General features: G+C 36.2%; 1 protein-coding gene across 3 annotated transcripts in view; it reads left to right on the top strand.

Annotated features, from left to right (window-relative positions):
- Positions 1-24,914, top strand: part of LOC139958534 (integrin beta-1-B-like) — a 112,187-nt gene that overhangs the window by 576 nt on the left and 86,697 nt on the right. For 2 of the 3 annotated variants that reach the window (XM_071955663.1, XM_071955661.1), the window contains exon 2: positions 14,144-14,186. The gene's annotated coding sequence lies outside the window, so the exon portion shown is untranslated. Of the gene's footprint in view, positions 1-14,143; positions 14,187-22,760; positions 23,451-24,914 lie in introns of all 3 variants that reach the window. The other variant, XM_071955662.1, reaches the window with a different exon arrangement.

Below are 24,914 nucleotides of genomic sequence, written 5' to 3'. Positions count from 1 at the left end.
TTAGTGCTAGGCTAGGCTACTTGAGTTAAATTTAAATCCTTTAATTCAACCATGGACCTAGGCCTAACGTTAGATCCTATGTGAGGCCTAGTCTAAGTGAAGTCTGTGGGGGAGTACTACAGGTTCACAAAGTGGTTAAGTCCAACTTGCACAAATCAAGGCCCCAAACGTCAGACAATTACTAGTGAGACATCTTAGTGCTCTGGTAATATGGATCGGCCTAGTATAGTTACAGAAGGCCTAAGTCAGTTGGCATAACAGATTACCCAAATTGTTACCAGAGGGCCAATATGTATTATGAATATGATTAAACCTATGAAACGGAAAACTTTATCACAAAGAAGCCTAAAGTTTGGCATGTGTAGGCCCACAATGCCTGTTTAGGCCTAGGACTACAGTAGGTTCGGACCAAGTTTTGGTCCCACAGGCCACACCATTTGCAAATTGTCATAGGCCTAGGCCTTATTTTTTTTACGTAGTAGTCAGGCTACATCCTCACAGTTTGCATATGACACTACTGATAACAATAGCACTGCAACCTCATCTATAGTCTAACAAGTTGACATAACTAGTAGCATGGTCACTTCGAAGTTCGGACACCTAAGCCTTAAAACACCCCAAAACTAAATCTTCTGGTATAAATCACCGGAAAATATACTTCATATGGTGGGAGAATTGTGTTATATTACGATACACGGCCAAACTTTCTTTCCTGCAAACTGTTTTCACGTTGTATTTCAAGAAGATTCTTCGTGATTGTGGAACTGGTATTTCTTTGCTAGAGTATTGCGAAGTTTGGACACGCAACCCACAGTGTGGCGCTGGTGATAAAATTGGTGGCGCAGTTGCTCTTTCAGTTTTTATAACAGACTTCATAGATCTCCGTCATTTTATTGACAAATATGTAAGTAATTTCTTGCACACAGATCATTTTGGAGAGAAAATAATTGTAGCTTCGTACTTTTTGGTGAAATTTGGCTCTTCCTGTAGGTTTTCATGGTGAAATCGTGTATTTCTTATGGTGTCCGAACTTCGCAGTATGCCGAACTTCGCAATACTATAGTAGTAGTACTTTTCTCAGGAGGGAAGGAATGAAAAATGGGTACATTGATAGTTGTAATAATACACAAGCGCAACTGCAGTGTAGAGTACTATGCTAGTATTGACGTCAAGCTTATGCTAGTAGTAACTTATTCAGAGTCATTCCCATTCTACTCTACATTGTTGTTAATCATTAGAAGGCCTATTTAGTAGGCCGTGGCTATTCTTACGACTAGTCGTAACAATTAGTTATAAACTATTCTTACAACATCGGCGAATTCATACGAATTCAAAGTAAATAAAGCAACTGCGCATGTAGTAGGGGTAATCCTAACCCTAACTCTAACCCCTAACTCCAATCCTAACCTTAACCCTAACCGGAAATTATTGTTACTCCTGTCGTAAAAATAGTACTCCTAGTTGTAAAAATAGCACTGCGCATGCGCAAAAGAGAATTGTTGTTACGACTAGTCGTAAGAATAGCCTCTTTGTATTTAGTACTGCTTGTGATAACAACGTCAACATTAGAAAGTGTTAAAAAGTGCTTTTGAACAACACTTGCAAATCCACCTCTACCAAAGAAAACATATGCAGTAGTAAATATATATAAAACCAATTACAACTTTTTAAAGTTCAGATGGCTCTTTGAAATGGACTTGTTCAAGTCTTTGGTTGTATTTTGAATGAGTATTGAAAACAAAATTTGCATATTGTATAAGGAACATCTTTATAATTCTGTGTAAACTAAAGATGATGGTTGCATAAATTTACATAATCTTTAAATATTGCCTGGCTTTAATCCCAACTTGGACTTAAGAACTTGTGTATAAAGGAACATCTGTGTCTATTCTTGACATGTTTCCAAATTATTTCTGATAAAAGTTTGACTTATGTGTACCATTTTAAATTATTGCGTTAAAACCAGGAAGCTAAGAAAAGTTGACATTGATTAGATGCATTAGTGTGAATAACATCCCAGTTTGAGTAAAGTAACCCTACTGTACATGTTACAATGACGTACTGCACTGGCAATATACATGCACACTTGGATATATTGTTGCTGCAATATCACAGAACCGATATTGATGTACTGGTAGAGATTTCCATGATTGATAATATTATTTACTTTGTCAGGAAGTAAAGTGCAACAAGCATCATTGCTTAAAGTATTAATCATAGTTTGACTCATATAAGGAAAAAGGAAGGAAATTGTTTTATGAATATTCCCGAATACTTTGAAGCTTCAAAGTTTGAATAACAAACATGTTCTCTAAAAGCATTAAATTTTTTGTGTTGTAGAAAAATACCTGAACATTTGAAAATTTTAATCCTTGTGACATTCTCAAAGTAACAATGGACAACTGGAAGCCTGGGAAAGGGGTGGGGGGGGGAGGCTTTAAGAAATGTCGAAAAATCGAACTGTTGATAGCTTTTGATATGAAAAGCTTAAAGAAAATGTCAGTTAAAATGTGATTCGAACCAGTGACACCAGGATCACAAATCCTGTGACCTACCAAGTTAGCTATCCAGTCCTTAGTTTGTAGCAATTCCTGGTGGGTGGGGCCAGTCAGAACTGGCAGCACTTCATGCCCTCACCATCCCCTCCCCTTATTTCTTATACCCCCCCTCCCTCAGCTCAAATCTTTGTTGGGATCCCTGAAATTTAAATATAAAGTAGAAGTAAAATAAGATGATTGTACTTTGCTATGTGCCTGTGTTCTGCTACAAGAATAGTTGACTTCTACAGTGCGTGGCTAAATTAGGCATGAGGAATAACTATGTTAAACTTTATGCACACATAGGAAAGAAATGAAAAGTTGATGAGAGCCAAGTAATAATCTCTTCACCATCAGTTTATCTGAAGTAGATTTCCCAATTCTTTGGATTATTGTGGCACAGATAGATTAATTATAAACATACTTATAATGATTGTTATGATAATATATAAGTTATGTTAAGTCTGATACACTGAAGCTAACTGCATGGGTACTTTGCTACAATACTATATATTTTGATGTTTTGGTTCATTGAAGGGGGGCGGCGGCCTGTTCCCTCTATAGCACAGTTTCTACACATTGTTGATGTAAGCAGGAATATTACAGTATTGTTATTGTCCAGTAACTATAGTAACTTACAGTATAAAGAATGTGTTATATTGTGTTGTGTTCCATTCCTACAGTCAGCAAGTTTGACTTCGCTTCTGGAAGTTATCAAATCACCATGGAGACTTTGTAGGTGTGATAACTAGCTGTCAGCCCAGTTTTATAAGTATGATACTGTAGCAATATAGTGCCATTAGTACCAGTACCATAGAGTACAGTAATTTCAAAATCCTACTGGTGTACACTATAACTGTACTTAACTATTACTGGATAGTTTGAACATGTACAGTATGCTTATTTGTGCTAGATCACTGTTTTAGACTACTCAACATAGTTTTCTTCAAGTTATAACCCAATTAAGTTGATTTGAAACCTTTTAATTTTTAGCTGTTAATTAACAAAAGTGGCCCCAACTAAAATAATATGTCATGGTAAATTGGTAATTGGTGAATACATATTTAAATACAGACAATGTCATCTGAACTCATTGTTATTGTTGATGAAATCCTCTAAGGCTGCAAAGCAAAAATTTAGATATCTCCTCATCCAGTCATCAGATCCTCACACGTTCTGTGAAACTGCTGTTTGGAAAGTGATAGAGTTCTTTGAATATGAAAATGAAATAAACTTACATTATAAATCTTTCATAACAAAGTTTTAAACCTAATGATTGAAACTATTTCATTCCTGCAGGGTGGAGTTTAAGGTCAGTGATATGTATGTACCCTGTAGTTGCCTTCAGGCAATGTTTATGCAGTACACTCCCTGTAATAATTTTTGCCAGTACCTGAAAGATAACGCCTACAGTTAGTAATAGCACACAACTGCAAGATTATTGCATGTTATGAAGAAGTATCTACCGCGTTTGAGTGAACACACACACAGACACCCAAGCGTTGCATATTCTCTGTGTCATCATTTAGTTACTAATGCAGGCTACTATATACTCTGTATGGTAGGTTTGGTATTTATGGAATGTTTAACCAGGGAGTTGTTATGGAATAACTCCCTGGTTTAACTCAGTCATACACATAGGCTAAAAGCATGGCAAATAGTTGAGCAAATAGATAAGGACAAATTAGGTAAGGCATATTACCTTGTGTAGATTAATTCAAGAGCAAAAGATAAATGTTGATTCTTGAAAATCAGTTACATAGTGGTGGTTACTGTGGTACCATTTTTGTGGGAAGGGGCAAGAACTACCAAGAAGACAGGGCTTGATAAGAAGATTTGTTATAATCCCATGGGTGTGTTGGTATGGTATGTGCTACCTGATCTGGTCTTCATGTCTATTCAATCTTTTTTCATACAGGAGGACCTTTAGTTGGCTGGGCCAAAGTCTATAAATATGATAATCTAACTAGTGACAATATTGTTTCAAAGATATCTTCAGAAGCCTCTGTTGAGGAATGTCCCACCTCATAATGGTGATTAGTTGAGGGTTATCTTCAGGTTAGATACTCAGCCTGAGTTAGAATACACAGGATGGGATCGGTCAACGGTGTAGCAACACCTCGTGTATAAACTCTCTACCTTCTTGATGGAAGAGTAAGATCAGTATGTTGACAATGTTGTTGTATTTATTGTTCAGCTTTCCATAGTGTAGTTAGAATTACTGCATGGATCTCTATAATATAAACAGATTGCTCTTTTCTCTCTGATCAGTCTAAATACATTGGAAGACATCTCCTCTAGATCATGTACAGTAGCTGAACCATGTCCAGCCTTGTTCAAATTAGCTGGAATGATGTTAGGGGCAACTGGTAGAAGTTGTGATTAGCAACTTCAAATTGGTCATGTGTGTGTGTTAAATAAGAATCCTTTGATCCCCCCCATTTGAAGATCTGGTGAATGGTCTCAGATTAGATTACTGTTTGATACATAATATTGTTTTTTTTCTTGGAAACTAGTCAGCTAAGTGAGATCTGAAATATTTAGTAAAACTGTAAAGCTATCCCAGCTTTAGGAGACTCTTGTAAGATCAGTCTGGCCTTAACTTTTTCTTAAGTATATAATTGTTGTTTTGTTATGAAATATCTCAGGTCCAGATATTTTAATTTGAAATGACTATATTGATCTGCTTCTCCCGTCAGATTACTTTTGTGACCTCATCCATCCAAGAAAATATTCAGGAAACATGATTTGATCTCAAAAAAGCCTCTCTACCCTGTTTACAAAGTTTACACAAATATTGGGATAATAGTGTACAGGTCTTAGCCAGAGGGTTTTGCCTGTTTCCTTAATGCCACTATAATTTACAAGGAGGTGAGGTTACAACTATGAGATACTTTTGAAATTGAAAGAGAACATATCCATCATTTCTTATCATTGCTCAGATTCATTATACTGATGGCAGCTTTATCTCTATTTTTATTGCACTTCTGGCTTTCTACTGAACAAGCAGGAAATGTTCAAGTTTTGCAATCACCAAGGAATTCTAAATCTTCTTTCGATGTTAGAAGCTGGTCTAGACAGTGAAATGGTTTTATATGTCAGACAGAAGAAGACTGACTGCTGAGCCAGTTGATTGATTGCCATCCTAAATCCCTAAACCTGTTTCCATGAGTGAAACTGAAAATGAATGGAACAGAAACTTGACAATGTATTATTTTCTTTTGGCATGTGTTTGAGTGCATGGGGTTCACATATTAAAAGAAAAGTAAGACATTCAAAGTCAGGTCACCAAGTGGTTAACATTTGTCACCATCTCCATTGAACATTTGTTTTTGCCACAACCCCACCCTTAGAGACACATGTTAGTAAAATGAAAGGCAGTGACATAAACAAAAAGTGATGCATAAGTTACAGACTTCCAGTCACTGGCTAAAAGTATGATATTCTATTTTCGTCGGTGATATTTACTTCTCTCACTTGTCTACCTGTCTCCTCATAACATCAGCACTCTTGTCTTATGATGTCAATAGTGAACTGTTAGCATATTTAGCACTGAACTACCAAGTCTATGTACATCTTGGTAATTTACAGGCCTGTACTATAATTAGACATTGTTTCATCACTGTGGGTGTTCCTAGCATGTGTTCTTCTTATTAAGTGTAACCTCCTAATAAATTACCATCATGATATCCTCACCTACAGTTTATCATCGTGTATACATGGATGTCTATTAATGTCTCAGGCTGTGGCCCATGTACTTCATAGGCAGTATCAATGTAACAGCTTCAGGATCATATATGTGAATAGTATACATTTTAAATTTGACATTATTTAAATATACTTCTCTTCCTCTCTTACCTGTCTCTGCATAACATCAGCACTCTCCTACCATGCCTATAGTGGACCGGTAACCTGTTAACACAGTACAACCTTACAGATAGGTCACTAGTGGTCAATAACCTCTGTCTAATTCTATAGCACAAAATTACTGAAAGTGGTTTTGAATCTTCTTGCCAGGTATTGTAGCAATGAAGACCTTTTTTTCCATCCATATCTCATATTGGTGGGTGTGTTCTTAACCATTTACCTGTAAACAGGCATGTTGTAAAATGTAGTGTAGCCACTTGCTTGAAGACTGTAACCCATTCAGTGCAAATTTGTAAACTAGATAGCACAGAAGAAAGTTTGTGGCTATTTACTGTTGACCTACAGTACAGTAAGTATACTGTATGTTGAAAGAAGACAACAAAAATGGTTCTGTGAATATCCACCCACATCTGTGGTACATATTTCATCTCTTCAAGCAGGGTATCCACCTACGCAGTCTCGTAAATACTACCAGGTAAAAAAAAAATAAAAAAAATTATGGCATAATGCAACTGTAAAGAATTGTGGATTTAATGATATTTGCATAATTTCTGACACTCCCAGCAATTGAACCAAGTCTACTTACAGCACATTGTAATATTGACTAAGTACTGTATTCCGTCACGTTTAGCAAAATTCATAAATTTTCAACAGAATCTAGCCCATCACTTGTTTTGGTTTAAAAGTGAATTATTTGTCACAAATATGTTAGGGAACAGACTAATGGTTTCTCATTCTAAACTTTCAGCAAACATTTTATAGCCACCCTCAAGGGAAATGTCGCAAATGAGACTTTAAATGTGTAATTAACACTCGCTCAATGTATATGAATAATTAGGAATGTCAGATTATACTTTGAAACTGTTCTTTGCTGAATATTTTGGACTAATACTAATGACCTTTATATCATTTTATTGTCATGTACAAAAGCTTTCAATGAACTACATTTACTTCGTTCCCCACTTACCTGTCTCCCCACAACCTAAGCACCGCATTCTACCGTGTCTAGTATGCCCTAGTAATCTTTTAACACTGTACACCCTCACTGACCCTAGTGACCTCCTTCATTTTTCTACCACCAAAGTGTCTCATAGTGTTTTCGGATTGGGAAAAATTTTTCGCCGAAATTCGCCCGGATACCTTGGATTATTATACCTAGAAGTTTCCTATCAGGAGTTCTAGACTTCCAACATCTTTTCCAGCCTGATAAGTATCCTTTTCTTGTAGGGAAGGGTGTTTTTGGGGGCTGTTTTTAGTGTACACTCTCTCCCATGCGTTCGTTTTTTTAGCTACAGTAGCATTAATGTGATATCCTCCCTAGCCTAAACATTCAACATCTGTGACTTTTACTTCCCAGTCAGTAGATCTTGTTAACAATTTGTTTTATTGAAATCAATAATAAGGAAGTATTTCATCACTGTGATTGTTCCTAGCATGTGTTCTCCCTTGGAACCCTTCTAATTGCTATCATCATAACATCCTCACTTTATCATAATCATATATACATCTACTGTATATTAACTTCATTGTTCCATTGACTCTTCCACCAAAACTCATCAATACTAATCGTTCCGTACACCAGACTCACAGTAAATTAGTCCAATCTAATGTACTTAACCTCTCCACAAGGATGGCTGGCTGACCAGGAAATTACTTTTTCTGCTTGGTAACTTCATGCCAATCTTTGATCATTATTGAATTTTTAATGTCATTTCCTCCCAGTCATGCAAACATGAACATCTTTCATGCAGAATGATCAATTTCACAAAATTCACCTCCTGACATATGGAATGCTCTTCTAAGAAAAAAAGACAGGTCCACATGGATTTTTTTTCTTACAGCATTTAAATTATTTTATTTTTTATCCATGTCCTATCCATTAAATAGTTCACACTAATACAGTCAATTTACCAGTATGTAATTGATGTGTAAAAACTTAACAGATCTTCAATAAAACCAATAATATGAAACTACCAAAATGGAAAGGAGCTACAGGGTGTTACTTCAAGCACTATGACCTTGCTGCTCCCATCAATGCAAGTGGCTGGAAATTGATTTTATTCCACAGAGATCAATACTACCCAGGAAATGTGTTGAGATCTGGTTTAGTCAGATTTCAGTCTCTCCTTGCTTTCAAGGTGGAGTAGTTTTTCCTCCTGGAATATAAGATTAAGCAAATTCAGAAGCAAAGAAATTGATTAAGTTTTATGACAAACAGTCTACAAACATGCATTCCATCTTCATTTAATGTATTTGACTGGGAGTGACAGGCTCCATGGAGAAATTGATTATCCCTGAGAGTTTGCTGATAGCTGAAAGTAAATATTCATAGCCATTTGGATGAGCCGATAATGTAGGGTAACAGCAAGAGTTGGACAGAAAATTGTCGTAAAGAACTTTTCCTTTGGGTAGATCCGTCTTAAGAAGTTAAACTTCATCTTTATAGTATATTGAAATATTTACTCAGATGATTAGAAGATGGGCACATTGAAGATAATCAGTATTTCAATGTCTCCAATTTACAAGTTAGAGGACGTGGTAGGTTCAACTAAGGTCACATGTTTGCAGTAACAGTCCTATAAATATTCAATTTAATAATAATTTCTTTTTCTGAATTATTTTTAATTATTTTGTTTAATTTATTTTTAATTATTAATTAATAATTATGTATGTCTGGCCTTAATCTAAACTCCCTTATGAAACTGGCTTTGGACAATTTTCAGTTGATTACTTTAGTCAGTTTATAATAGATAATGCTATTCATATTCTAGTCAATAACTTTCAACTATTTTGCAAGCTTTCAAGCAGATTAGTGGTGAAGTTGATGTAAAGACATGACAATATAGATCTGCTACTTTGAAATAGGTAGACCTCCAGTTTATATTTACAGTATAATTAATAATTTAATAAATATATAATTTAATATAATAATTATGTTTTAACTTCATTGTAACTTGAGTAAAAAAGGACTAAAAGTAATGTAAACACTGAGATACTGTTTTTTCAGTAATTTAAATATTTGCTAGATATGTGCAAATGGTCAGAAAGTTTCAAAGACTTTACAACTCAATCTAAAGTATGCCTTGATGGTTTTGGGATTTCTATTGATATATTGATAATAATTTTTGTCTCGTCTTTCCAAGTTTTAAACTTGATGCAAGGTAGAGTTCAACATTGAATTCTATTACCTTAAAGCGACTTTTTACTCCCATTCCAATCCCTTTTCAAAATTTATAAAAATAATCCACATAGAAAGATGAGATGAACATTTCTGATAGACTTATTTAGGTAAGGCTGTCCCTGCAGTGATGCTGATGTAACATGAGGACCAACTCAATAAATATTGATTCTGAAAACCTTCAATTCTTGAGACAAATAAAGAAGATTAGAAGGAAATTCCACTTGAGGGATATTTCTCTTCAAGGTTTAGCTATGAAGATTGATAACGGTTATGTTCATGCCTGATGATTTCACTCTGTAAATGCGTAATTTTTGTCTTGAAGTGAAGAGCACACAGATGGTAGTAGACCCAGTTAAAGTCAAAGTTTTAGAGAGAGGTAAGTCTCCAACTTTACAACATTACACAACATTACATTACATTACAACATTACAACACAAGTTACACTGTAAAGAAAGTTGAAGAAGTATTTTAACCAACACTGGACTTAATGCATCCAATCAGATTTGAATATTCTTTTGCCCAATAAAACAAAAACTTGAAGGCAAATTTACCAATTTTATTTTCAAACCTTGTTTGATAAATTTGTCAAAAGTATCTCCAAATCATTTAGAACATTGTTTAATTTAGATATATTTCTACTTAATAAGCAGTGTTGATAGAACTTCATCATGATTGCAACTCTGTGGTAGAAATAGTATTTTCCTCTGTGGATAAATCATTGGGATGTTATAAGGAAAAATCAAGAACATTTCAGCTCAGTTACCCTGATAAACATCATTCACTTTGTTAAATATTGCCAGATGCTTTCACAAATACCAACAAATTTAAGGGGAAAAAAATAAGATCTTTTCCAGTTCCCGATCGATACAATGTGCTATGAGGATGTGGTTTTGAACTAAAGATGAAAAAAAAATTCCGTAATTTTGCTAAACCAATCAGCTTTAGCCTTTAAGGATATCCTTGTGACATCTACAGGGGTACCAAATTCAAGCGTTAAGATTAAATATGGAAGGTTTAAATAAACCCTTTATCGTGTCAACAAGATTGCAAAGTAAAATTGTTGGAAACATAAAGAGAGAGAGAGTGTATGTAACATTAGCTTTAAACTGAATCACATTCAGAGTCTTACACTTTGTACTGCTCACAGAGTTAGTTCGTAAATTATGATCCACAGTTCAAACTACACAGATTAATGTATTCCCCACAAAAAAGCACACAATCGTCCATTTAAAATAAAATTGGCTGGCATAAATGTGATTAACGTGTGAATTATTATTTGTGTTCAGTCCTAAATAACGCATAAATTGCTTGAAATTGAGAGATGGTGTACAAATTCACGCAGGATAGATACAATTTGACATTCACCTTGTAACTGACATTGAATGATAGTTTTGTGGAGACTTTTGCCTGTAGCAGATGGAGCATCCCGCACTGCTATAAGTTGGCATATCTGATCTGCAGGTTGTTTCAGTCTAAAGATGGAATGATATATATAGGTTGAAAGATGTCAGATGTGACAGGGTATCACAACCACTGTCACATCCGGTTCAGGGAAAAACATTTAGAAGTAGTAGCAGGTTTGTGATAGATCTGTTAGTAGACATTTGGCCTACATTTAAATGGTGATTTTTTATAAAACATTGACCCAATTTCCCTTTATTCAGGTAGGAAAATAATGATTGCAAGCCTGCAGGGCAAGAATCATAAATGAAATCTTTAAGATATTATTCACTGGCATTTGAACTGCTTACATGGTGCAGGTTTAAGACTCCTCTTGTTGAATAATAATATTTAATAGCTTAAATATCCCATTATTAGAAATCAGCCCTATTGACTCTGGAAAAGGCATAGCACAATTGGTGTGGATGTGGTAGTGGAAGGGGGGGGGGGGAGGGGGTAGAACAGGATAGTTACAATACCTGTGGAAACCACAGATACAAATGCAAATTTTCACCTTAGAATACCTTCAGAGATAGAAGTCAATTACACAGGCAGGTTCACAGAAGCCTGCCTTAAACTAAAAAAGTTCACATTTGGATGGCAGATTCTGAGTATCCAGAGTGATTTAGGGAGAGCTATTTAATTTTAACATTGTTTATGGACAGCCAGTCCACAAGCTTTGCAGATTTCCACTTGACATTTCAAGTTTATCATTGCCCTCTCAATGGTATTACCTTTAATCCATTTATGTGTTTGCTGAAGGCTGACAATTTGAACTGTGCAATCTCCCATGAGTGTCCACATGTCTGGCCTAACAGATAAACCCTTTTCACAAATGACACCTTTTTATCTGAGTGAGTGAGTGAGGTACACAGACTAGCTAGTATAGGACAGGATTTGCTTCTGTGTTCTGCATGCATTCTACATAGTCAGTTAAGGCCTTGGATCAGTGAATGCTTTAATTGTTGTGAAGAACTGGTAGCAAGAACATAACTCTTGTACCATTATGTAGCCTAGACATACAACAATAGATCGAAAGCTTGGTGGCATTGTGTTTCTCTGATCTAACTGTTTGGGAGGTATTGTGGTGTCAGGAGTGGCTGTTAGTACTTAGGCTGTAAGACATACTGTATTATACAGGGACAATTTGGTTGAAGAGTTGAATAAATGACTCATCTATAGAGCTTCCTTTCAGAAGAAAAACTGAAAAAAAAGAATTGGATTAGTTTAGTTAGTTACAGAATTAATTATTACTGAAGAGAAGCTTTTTGCATTTTTGTGTCTAATGTGTGGTTGGATATCTGAAGGAAAGAAAGTTGGATACAGAACTGGCTTAAATAAACTTGATGATGCCTCATACTGAGAAGAAGCCTCTGTATTGGTAGAGGTCATAGTTCATGTACAATAACAAGATACATTCTATTTGTATGATACTGATCTCTGCAGTTTCAGTGAAGAGTCTTTTCATTTACGATGCATTTGGCTGCGTCCAAGCCAGATAACTGTTTCAGTTATATATGTCATATAGTGGCACTGTTCAGCAGACTTACAGTGAGTTTGTAGTACTCATGTTCTAGCATAGTTATCGGTATTAGTACTCAGCCTTGCAGTGGATTTGTATTTGTATTCTGGGCATTTATCAATATTATTACAGGGAGGTAATAGGAACTAATGCAAAATGACTTAACTCATGGTTTGAACCTTGTACTCATACTCATACCAAAGGAAATAGTACATGTATCCATATTACTCATGCTATTGTACACTGGTACTGTAAGTCAAGATCATTGAATGCAAGTTGCAACCAAAACAAGGAACTATTTTCATAGTCTATTGTCAAACGTAGTCACTGCATGCCATACATTCAACGAGCCAAACCTCAAAGCATGTTGGCATTTTGTTTGTTGTATATGTGCAAACTTGGGAGGGATGGTTTTGGGAACTTTTTGACAGTTCACAAGTTCACAATGTGATACCTTCTTCAACTTCTAAAGACTGAGTTAACAGCTGTAACCTGCACCCCATCCTTCCCCTCCTTACCCCCCCCCCCCCCACCTGTTACAGAAAAGGGAAGGAAAATGGAATATGGAGAGGGAATTTAAAATCTGGCAAAATTAATAGTAAACCTTTCTTGAGAAAAAAGGGTATTGCTGGTCCTCATACAGTGATTGGGAACCTCAACTGATTGACTCAACAGACAAGTCAAATCTCTTGCCCTGTCAGTCATTCAACTCATCTCAAGATATGAAAAGTCTTTCCTCTTTCATTCATTACTGACTCTTGATCAAAAAATGAGGGAACCATGAGTCATGAAGGGAATCTGATGTAATGGAACCACCCAAGAGGGTACCCTGGTGTAATATTATCCCTCCGGTTAAAATAAGTTGTCCATACTGTCTACTGTACCGAAGATCTGTCTCTATGATTTTCGTTGGGACATTCAATGCGATGCCATTGGTCAATTCTCAAAATGTGTGATTCATGGCAGATGATTAGGTTGGTGATTACAGTGGCAAAAAGGGGGAAATGTATCTCTCTTTCTTTTACAGAGTTTGACTCGTAAATTTGGACAAATGTTGACCTTATTTAAGGTTGTAGACTTCATCCGAACTTGTATTTGTTTCCGGTATGAAGGAGGGCTCGAGAAAGGGTTTATCATAACGTGACACATTACATGTGTGCAATAGCACTGTATTGATAAAAATGAAATTATTGCACTTAATGTATAACTGTATGTAATTGCCCACCAAAATATTGTAAAATAAATGAAGTCACTGATAATCTTTAGTATCTGGAGGTAAAACTTACTATGATTCTAGGATACTGCAAGAGTTAGACAAATTTATGTGTTTTTGATTAATAATTATCAATGAGTATTACATAATCAAAAAGAGAAAAATAAAAATTAAAACTTTATCCTTTACCTGCTTCCACATGCACCCATCTTTCTGTACACACACCCACCCGATTACACACAAAGTGAATAAAGTGTACAGTACAAATAAAAGGTTAGGGGTACTTGAATTATTAAATCATTGATGGTTTGTGAAGTCTAAAATTGGAACAGTTATTACCCAGGGAATTATTACTATTATTGTTTTATTTTTGTATTTTTCAGGTGCAAAGGAGATTCTTCTTCCTGATATCCCAGAGCAAAAGAGGTAATTATAGATTGTTTTCTAATGGGAATTCATGGAAAAGTGTGATATTTGTCTTTGTGGAAAAATCTCCTTTAGCTGATATTCATGCAGTGACCTACATCCACAGTAGAACTCGTCCTATTTTCAGTTTCAGTTCTGTTTTTACTTTTATATGAGCTGAAGCTATTTAGCCAGTGAAATCATTGTTTGTTATTTTCACTTTCTCAAATTTTGGAAGATTGTTTTATACAATCTTTGAAAAGCCTCCCAAATTTTGAGATATGCTGCAAGTAAAATTCAATTATTCTCGTCAGTGAAGGTAGTAAAGATGGTAGCCACCTTACCTTTATTTGTACAACTTGAAGAAATTTATATATATTGGAATGTACTTACTTTATCATAAATCATGTATAACTTAACTTGAGTATCCCATCACATTTCCCTTAATATGCAATATGATGATGATATTGTACATGTATTGTTTATTTCTTCTTAAAACTCTTAATTATTTTCAAAAACATCACAAGTCCACTCATGTTCTTGTGAAATATGAAAAATATCTTTTGCAATAATTCCCCTTGAGCTTCACTTGCTAGCTTAGTCATCTACTTGTGACAACAAAAATGATTCAAAAGTTTGCTTTTCAATAGTATTATATGTTAATGTACATGTAAACATTAAATACGAACATTTTATCAATTGCTTATATTTTTAGGTTGTAGTGAATTTGCAATAAGAGGGTTTCAGCAAGTAGTTTTAGTTTTGTTTATTTCTGTAACTTCTTAGATGCATCTCAAGTAAATACAAAATTTTGCTGTGCAGGTGCTTTGAAATCAGGCCAAGTGTCCTTGAAGAGATATTGAATGCTTGTCATTGAGTTACAGCTGTAGGAGATGAAACTATTGGTAATCCTCTGACGAAGTAAACTCTTTTGAAATTATTTGAATTCTATAGCTTCAAGCATGACTTTGTCAACAGTACTTTGATGTGACTTCCATTTACAAAGATATTTGCATTCGGCCTTCTGTAATTAGATCTGCCCATATCGTCATCCAGGCGTCGCCGTCGTCCATCGGTGATGAAATTTTCAAAACTACCAGCAAGGATTTTCCCCAAGATGATACCTATATGTGAAAGTTGATAGATAAAGTGAAAAAAAGTGTAAATTGTCTTTGTAAAGTCCAGCCTGTTGTAGTTATGTTACATATATTGATGGTTATGAAGTGTTGAAGGTAGGTGCTCTGGTTTCATAATTAGCAGGTGTGCTGAGTACCATTAAAAGAAAATAAATATCAAAGAATTTATCAGCATTTTGTTAAAACAACCAATTTCTTGTCATAATCCTAGTCTTAAGGTAATTTTAAAGTCATGTGATATGTGTTTATGGCAATTTTAATGAGAATTTGTTGGGAGTAGTTATTTACAGCCTGATGAAAGAAGACACAAGTAGAAAACTGATATTCATGAATAAAAACTCAGCTTTGGTTCACATAAATGTGACTCATTCTGAGGTTGGTTTGACATCTAAGGCAGCTGCTACTGGTTACCTGTCATTTACAAAACTGATAAACAGGAAAGGAAACGTAATCAGTGATTAATACAATTGAGAAAAAGCGACCTTTTCATTGGCCAGTTTCAATTGTACTGATAGGAGTTATGAAATATAAAAATGCAACAAATTAATCATCTTGAGAAAGAAAGACAATACTCTCAAAAAAATTGGGATTACAACCTCCTGATCGAACGTATAGAATGTCTGTCAACTGTTTCATATATACAGTACTTTATGTAGCGTCCTGGGAAATGACTATGCTAAGGTGATGAAGAAACAAGTCCCTTTGCTAGTTCATGGAAATATTACTATATTGTCAGACTTTTGCAGAACTTTTACTATCTACCCAACCATACTGCATTCACCAATGTTATCAAAAGTCTACATTCTATAAGGTGACATCTTGCTGAGAAAGGACTGACACAACTGCAGACTACAATAGACAAAGTACTTATGGAAACCCAAGTGCCTGCAGCAGTTTTACCCAGTCAATTGATAATATCTATTCAGGTAGGACTGGTATTGTACAGTGGCTGCTCTCCAGATTGTACAGGGAGTGTTGCACCTTGCATTTTACCAGGTAGCTACCACTTACAGTTTTTTCCCAGGGTTTCACTATTACTATCTGTAGTAACAGTGCACTCAAGATAATAACACATAGATATATATAAAAAAATTGTCTCACACTTAAGGTCAGGGTGCTACATAGGTGAACATAGCTTAGTTTTACTGCTTTAAAATATTTATTAGCAACCTTACATTCCTTGACTTGTTTATAAATATCCTTGTAAAGTGTGAAATCCATACTTGAAAATAAAACTGCTCTTGATCACTGTTAGTAGGGTGTTATTGATACAGTACTAGTTAGGGGCTGGGTGTAGTCACTTCTGAGGGTGGGATGGTGAGGGATTAGGGTTTGGGTAGCGGTAGTCACTTCTGAGGGTGGGATGGTGAGAGATTAGGGTTTGGGTAGCGGTAGTCACTTCTGAGGGTGGGATGGTGAGGGATTAGGGTTTGGGTAGCGGTAGTCACTTATGAGGGTAGGATGGTGAGGGATTAGGGTTTGGATAGCGGTAGTCACTTATGAGGTGGGATGGTAAGAGATTAGGGTTTGGGTAGTGGTAGTGGTAGTCACTTCTGAGGGTGGGATGGTGAGGGATTAGGGTTTGGGTAGCAGTAGTCACTTCTGAGGGTGAGATGGTGAGGGATTAGGGTTTGGGTAGCGGTAGTCACTTCTGAGGGTGAGATGGTGAGGGATTAGGGTTGGGAAGCGGTTGGGGAGCTGGAGGGTCTGGTCTTTGGTCACAACTAGACTTCCAAGCAGAATCTCTAAATGTTGTTGGCTGGTCAACCTTTAAATTATCTCTCATTTATGCTAACCTATTGTATTCTATAAACTGAACTTTGTCTCTGTTTTGTGTTTTGAATCTGTTTTCCTTGTAAACACGTGAATATTAAAATATATGAAGAGAGAACTCACAATGTATTGTTTCTCAAGAGTACACTCCCTGACTGTGAAATAAGATAAGGATGGCGGAGATGTGTCTCAGTATATATTCATTATCTAGGTAGTGATCCACCCAATTATCCATACCTTCGCTAATAAAATATCCATAGGAAATGTTCTTGTTAGTGGAGGATGTATGCATACAGTAGGAAGTGTGTCCTTTGTTCATGAAAATGCATTCTCTTTAGATAGGATAAATCCTTACAATTAAATCTAACTATGATAATTGGGTTAATGATCAATTAAAGGTAGTCATCAGCGATAGGTAACATTGTAATAATTCTGCAAAATGTGCAACTGAAGAATTGAAAAACTACAATATATATATATATTCAAGTTAATCTGTGTACAAGACTCACTACTAATATCCTACGAACATAAAAAGTGCAACCAGGAGGTCAAGTCCATTTGACCTGTTTGTAGTAGACAGAGATTACTGGTCAGAAGGGGATATTGATATTACTACCAGGATGGATGAAGTAGTTGTCCTGCATCAATGCCCCTGGGTATCTAGAAAACCTATTAAACTGTGAAGGTTGTGTCCAGATAATTAACAGAGATTAGCCAGGTCTTTTATCAAGCTGGTTACCATAGTGATGAATGAGAATCTCCAGAGCTGCAAGTCTGCTGGGGTAAATCATGGAGTAAATAAAGCCTCTCTCTGAAATTACTCAGAGGAGAGTGAGATAGAGAGAGAGGGAGGAGGGCCTTTCTATGTCTTTGGTGTCATCTGTTAAATTTATATAAACAACAGGACAGCTCTAGACAGAGTTCAGAGCAGATAACAGAAATATGAGTGATGTATTTCTGTTTTGCTGACTGACTGGTTGGAAATGTGACCACTCAAATTTGGTACCTTTCATGATATTTAAACCTAGCAGCAGCTGTGAGGGGGGTGGGGGAGTAGTTGTAACAAGTCAGGTCAATCTAAGGTCAAGCTAAGGTTGTGTCTGAGTCATATTTAGTGATCTTCGTCCACTCACTGACTCTAGATTTGCTGCATTATCTCTGTGAGGAAGAGCTTCACTAACATTTTCAAGTCACTTAATGTGTGAAATTAGATATGACTCAGCTGTGATTTGTTACAACTTACCAAGCATACCAAGCAAATTTTTCTCAAAATAGGAGTTCAAGTGATCAAACTCCATGGAGACATATCCGGCCATCCAATAAATGTTATTATTCAATCCATAGTTAATAGTTCTATTCTGTGTGAAGAATCATATTAAGTAGTATTTGCATGCAAAAAAGCAAAAAAAAAATGTACAGTTTCAAATTATTTTTATCATGAAAGTCTGTCTTGACATTTTACACATCCATGTGGTTTCCTGTTGAATTTTCAAACAGAAAAATATTTACTTATTCTGTAGACACAACACAGTTCTTTGACATTTAAAATAAAGTATTACAAATCTCCTTCCTTGTCAGGAATTTTTCTCTTCCTTTGAAAGAACAGTTTAGAGGTTCATTTATTATCTGTAAAAGGTGAATAATATGTGAGCATTCTGTGGAAATACTTACTTTGTTTCTCCCTTACCTGTCTCCTCACTGTAAACACCGAAAGCAAAGCATGGATGCCACATGATGTATATGTGTCATAACCTTGCTACTCACTTGATGTCAGAAAAAGTCAAAACTTGAAAATCTAATGGGAGAGGGAGGTGGGAGAGGCGAGGGATGGGGATGGGAAGGGGAGGGAAAGGGGAGGAGAGCATAAGATGAGGGGTTGGGGTTTGTTCCCTTCATCTTATTCAAGAAAAAGGTGGATGTTTTCCAATATGACACTATATGTTACTGTACGTAGGACAAATGTGGATACTGAAGTGTGATGATGGTAACCTGAATTAAGGAACCTCTACAACTCAAAATAAACTAATGTCAATGTTTTAACTTGACACAATAACATCAGGCATGTTTTTCTTTTAGCCTGGAAAAATATACAACTGTCAATAAGGCCATGAAAAGTATAGCTAAAATGTAAACAGACACTTCTTGGTTTGAAAAGTTATGTGAAGCTTCAGAAATGGAGATCTACAGTATTTCTGCTCAAAGAGTATACAGTATGTAGTAGAAATTTATACAATTCTCATATCTTGCCAAAATATAGAATCATTCAGAAATTCTTTTATTTACCATGCTGCAATCTTCATCCAAACAGAAACATTTGAAAATTTGTTCTAGACCATAAGCTTGAAGCCTTTAGCTCTTCGTTAACCTTTTTCTGTCATATCTTTATTTCCATGTATACTATTATATTTTTTGGAGGGGCGAGTTATGCTGTGCATCTTTCTTAGGATCATATCATTGGTAGAGTTAAATACTGTATCCTATTACCAACATACTGTATCAAATTTTTTATTGTCGTTACCAAACACACAACTTGAAACAAGTTCATAACCAAATGTTATAAGTTACAGAAAACATGCTTTCCTTTAATTTTCTTCTTCTTTGGGACATTTTGAAAATATGAATCAGAGAGACTATTGTGAGCTAGGATATTGTAAAATGTCTTCAGTACCTTTGATTCAATTTGCTCCAGGCTGGCACGGAAAAAAAAATTGCTGGTGTGGTAATTTGTAAGAATTATTGAAGTCGCTGGTCTTATATATATACTCCACCCAACCAACAGACACCGATGACAAGGAAAACAGGAGGTTTAGTAAAATGTAAAAACAATCAGAGTTTGGGAGGGAGAGACGTACAGAGGGAAGAAGATCTCATTAACGGAAAAAGTTAATCAAATTTGTGGTGGTGTCGTTTATTCTTTCTCTGTGCGCTTCAGTCGGAAGCGGAAGGTGGATAATGAAGGATCGGTATTGCTCTCCTCGGGTTTAAAGGGCCAGAGGGGTGGTAGGTATGTGGAGGAGGATGAGGAATATACCTACAGAGACAGAAGAGTAGTTTGGTGGAAGAGAGAAAGAAAGAGACGGAGAGGGAGGAAATGTAACTGCGTGTGAATTAGGTCAGAGATAATTAGAGATGTGAAGGAATGACACTGTTGAGGCATAATGGAGGAGAATGGTTTTATTAACGAGGGGCTAATATAGCAGAGGTTTTGTGCTAGTTTACAACTTATATCATTATGGGATGAAGTCTGTCATCATCTACTAGTTAACACCTTATGATCTCCTGAAAGTGAAACATGGTGATTACTGGTAGATCACTGGTTAAACTTAAACTGGTAGAAAACAAACCATTGTACTTCCAAATTTAAAACTAAGGTGGAGACCTGCAGTACATATAGTTATACTTGGTTTGGAAGGGGGGGTGTGGGGTAAGAGCAGATGGGGCTGTTGTTTTCTCTCAGTTTAGGACAATTGTGTTCACCATGTAGGAGTTGGTACTGAAACTTTTAGTTTGAGACAAAGCTTTCATGCACCATCCTTTCCAGTCACGCTTCAACCCACCTCAAAACCTTTGTCCCATATATAAATCTTTGCCATTTACTTACCATTCACATTGTTGCTGACCCATCTCCAATTATGTTTTACACTAACAATATGTAAATGGTAAGGAAAAGTATTTATGGGAAATGGTTATTGTACTAAAACCCATAGTAGTCTCCTACAACTACAGTAATTTACATAAAATTTACATATAATATCTTATTATATCTATATATAAGTAAGAACTATGGATATACAATTTGCAATCTTACGTGGCACGGACAAAACAAACTTGCAATATCTCTCTCTCTCTTTCTCCCTCCCCACCACCCAAGGGGACATTTTTAAACAGCTGTTTCTCAACTTTTACTAAGAAATGTTTTAAGATTTAATTAAAGGTTTACCTTGTTTTAGGAGTTGACTCATAGAAATGTTCTCCTAGAACCGTGACATTTGTCACCAAATTTTGGCCCTTAAAACATTCCAAATTACATTCGGTATTATTTAACATCTGCCATCGATAAGACAAAGCCTAATTGGCTTAACCTCGCGATAAGATTTTTCTTTTTTGAAACTGTTTTTTCCCCAAGAAAGTTGTTAGACTTAAGATTTGGCTATGTGCATTCATGCAACTAATTGAGTTGACTCATTCATCCTAGTTGCATCGAAGGTGTATGAGAAAAAGAAATGAATTGCATAAAATTAATAATGCGGTGTTCGTGACGCACCAAATCTGAGATAATATTAATCAAACACTCGATTGGTGGCAAACAGGTCTTCCAGCTTGAATAAATTAAAGAGAAGAGAAAAAGTGAGTAATCCTGGTTGTTTCAGCTGGGCAATTTTCCACTTTTGCGGCTTCTCTTAATTATTGTCTGTAGACAATCAGTGTAGTAATGACATGAAATCACGGATCGGGATAATTCAAGGGGGAGCATGTGTCACGTGTGTACTATGTGATGGAAATACGAGATGGATTTTGATGGATTTTGCCGCAGAACACATTTCGGATGTTATTGTTGTAACTGTACAATCAGTGGAGTAATTGGGGCAGAATGTTCCACTTTTTCAACTGAAACATTTCTGTTCTTCAATGATGGTAATGAATATATACTGAAGAATTAAAAGCAAAAACAGGCAAGTATGAAGAAAAAAAAAAGGGGGAAGGAGGTTTAGTGAATAAACTATCCATTTGGTTCTCATTGTGTAGCTTGTAGGTTTACAATGCTTTGTCTTTTCTGGAAGCAGTTAGAATGCATTAAAGTAAGTAAATTTTATGTTCTATATCCTGTGGCAATAAGCTTAAGTGAATTTCGCAATTAGAAATGTAATTTATTCCCTGGGAGCGCAGTGTGAAAGTCATCCCAAAACAAACCTTTTAGCGCCTATAAAACACTAGATACAGATATAAAGCCTGCTCTTGCTATTCCAGCTACTATACACTTGATGTGATTTGTGTGTGGCTTTACGGAAGCCTGAAAGTACCATGCATACAGTGTCTGACTGAGGTCAGAAATAGATCAGGGAGTGATGCAGCTCACTGTGAGGGGAGGGAGGGGAATGGGCAAGGGGAGGGTGAGGGATAGGCAAGGGGAGTGAGAGGGATGGGTAAGGGGAGGGTGAGGGATGGGTAAGGGGAGGGTGAGGGATGGGTAAGGGGAGGTGAGGGATGGGCAAGAAAGGGGAGGGTAAAGAGAGTGTGAAGATAGGATGAAAGAACAGGATTGGCGAACTTGGTGGTTGAGCGGCTCGATCCACATTCTGAATTCAGAATTTACTGCATTTCATATGATATATGCAGTTTTATAGAGTTATATCTGCTATCAAGTGCAGTCACTGCAGTGTCTTAAATTTGAAGAGTGTAGCTTGTATTAAGATGGATAGGAAAGGAGATAACTGGTTTGGAAATAGACTGCACATGGGACTATGTAAGGTATTTCTTTTAGTAGATTGGGTCAAACTCCGAGGCTTTGCTCTGATGAAATTCTTTGAAGAAGATGATGACTCTTAAGCATACCATATGATGCTGAGTAGTGTTACTCATCTTTATTACTTATCTTTGGAAGAAGTTCCGATCCCTTTCCATGCACTTTACCATGCAGTGTGGACACACCATGTGTTATGTGCCAACATTTCACTTTTTACTCCAGCCTACCAAGAAACACAGTGAGTAGTTCTTGTGGCATCCTACCCTGACCTTTCAGTAATCACCTCCGTGCTGTAAGGATGAGCAATACAACCAGCAGTGATGAATACTACTACGAACCAGTGCTTCAGGTTGAAGGGATGAACTGGAGCTACTAAGAAAGGAATGTCCTCAATTATGTTTCCAGCTGGCATGCTTAGTCACAGCTAGGATCTCACATTCCCTACACGTCATATCATCTCAGATGTCTTGACTTTGAGGCGTTTCATTGCTATGTAGTTCCGTTACTTCGACCGGGTTTACTACGTTTCATATAATGGCTAATGATGATTTGTTAGTTACATGTACGATATCTTCTAAGTCTCTGTTTGTTAACCTGCTTGAACTGACCGATCCTATTTGATAGGTAAAGTGTAATTCTTATTATAAATAGAACAGCTCTACTTAGTAAAAGTCAAGTGCTTGTGTAGTGAAAATCAGGAAGGGATACCAAACAAGATTTAGTGCACACCGCCGACAGTTAGCAGCAGTCGACTATCAGCTTTATTAAATTGGGAAAGGAATTTATGCTTTGTGGAACCGGGAGCTGAGAGGGAGTGAGTTGTCATTGATAATACAGAGCTTTTCAATGGTTGTGTTGTGTGACTGGGTGCAAAGATTTAATACACAGCATCAATAGCAGGACTTTCCTCTAGTAAGTTGGTTGTAGCTTGTTAGTTGTATCTTGTTTAATATTTGTAATTGTAGCTTTTTAGTTGTAGCAAGTTGGTTATAGCTTGTTAGTAATCATTCCCAAGCCCTGTTTGTGTTTCATTGTTCTGTGTTCATGTTCATGAATATGTATGGTGCTTTATACAGCTGTTTAACGGGCTGGGCACCAAACTTTCCAATCCAAGCATATTTACCAAACTCGCTTTATGTCAATAAAATATACACAGTCTTCTAGTTGAACTCTCTAATTCAGACGGTTCTGATGAGTTTATACAAGTAAGGGTAACATGCCTTTATTTGTTTTAAAATATTAAGTAATAAGTTATAGTTAAACAGGGAAGGAATGTGAGTTTGCATGGGGTCATATTTTTGTTTGGGAGAATCTCTGATGTGCTCATACCAAGGTTACATGTGTTTTGCCATACTTTGTGAATATCAGAGCCATCCAGCATTAGAGGGAGCCAGCTTCTTGCTAGAGGCGCTTAGTGTTTTAAGATTGCCTCAATGTCTGGATTTTAGTTGGTTGGAAATGTCATGGGACCAGGAAGTAGACCAACCAGAGTGTGCTTAGAAATAACTGTCCCATTTATAGAATTTGACAACTAGTGGATTGAAAGGAAGCATGGATGGGGTTGAGGAGGTGAATTGACTTTGATGACAGAAGTTTGCTATCATTGAAGTGGTAATTGTTTTTATATGTTGGAGAGAGTGTACAATTTTCAGGGCAAATGTTTAAGGATTTTTTTTCTGGGCGTCTGACAAAATGTAGCAAAATTAACAAAGAAAGAACAATATGTACACTGTAGAAGAGATTTGTGGGACTAGTGAACAGTAAAGTGGCTTTGGGCTGGTAAAACTGTCCTTCAAGTAGATCATACTGTAGGCATACCACTATAGATTTATTTTACATCGGTATCTCTAAAATGATGGGGGGTGTTTGGGAATATTTAGTTACAATGCAATGAGTTTGATGAGGACCGTGGAAGCTGATTGTGGTTGTATGAACAGAGTTTTGGTCATCATGAGAGATTGAAACAACGTAGAAATTAGCCCTGATTTTGCATACATGAGGTGTGATAGGTTCTATTGTAAGTAGTATATAATTCACATTTCCTTGTTTTGCTTGAACAGTTTAGGAAATTTGTGGCACGTACATCAAAGGAAGGGTCCCTAGCCGTTTTGATAGCATGTTAGTGAAATTGAAACAATAAACAAAGGTTCTATAAAGTGAAGATATACCAAGTACTAGTGGCTCTCTGATGTCATTTTATGTTCAAGACTTCATCGTGGAATAGTTTAGCATTCAAATTTTGTGCAAAATACTGTATTATAATTCCTGTCTACAAATTTTTGTGACATATTTGCAATCGTAAAGTAGTGTACTCATTTTAATGGAAATTTGCTATGCGATACCACCATAACCTGGTCATACCCTTATTCTTGGTTT

This window comes from Apostichopus japonicus, chromosome 18 (assembly GCF_037975245.1).
Source record: "Apostichopus japonicus isolate 1M-3 chromosome 18, ASM3797524v1, whole genome shotgun sequence".
Taxonomy (NCBI): Eukaryota; Metazoa; Echinodermata; class Holothuroidea; order Aspidochirotida; family Stichopodidae; genus Apostichopus; species Apostichopus japonicus.
This window is presented reverse-complemented; position numbering and strand designations above follow the sequence as displayed.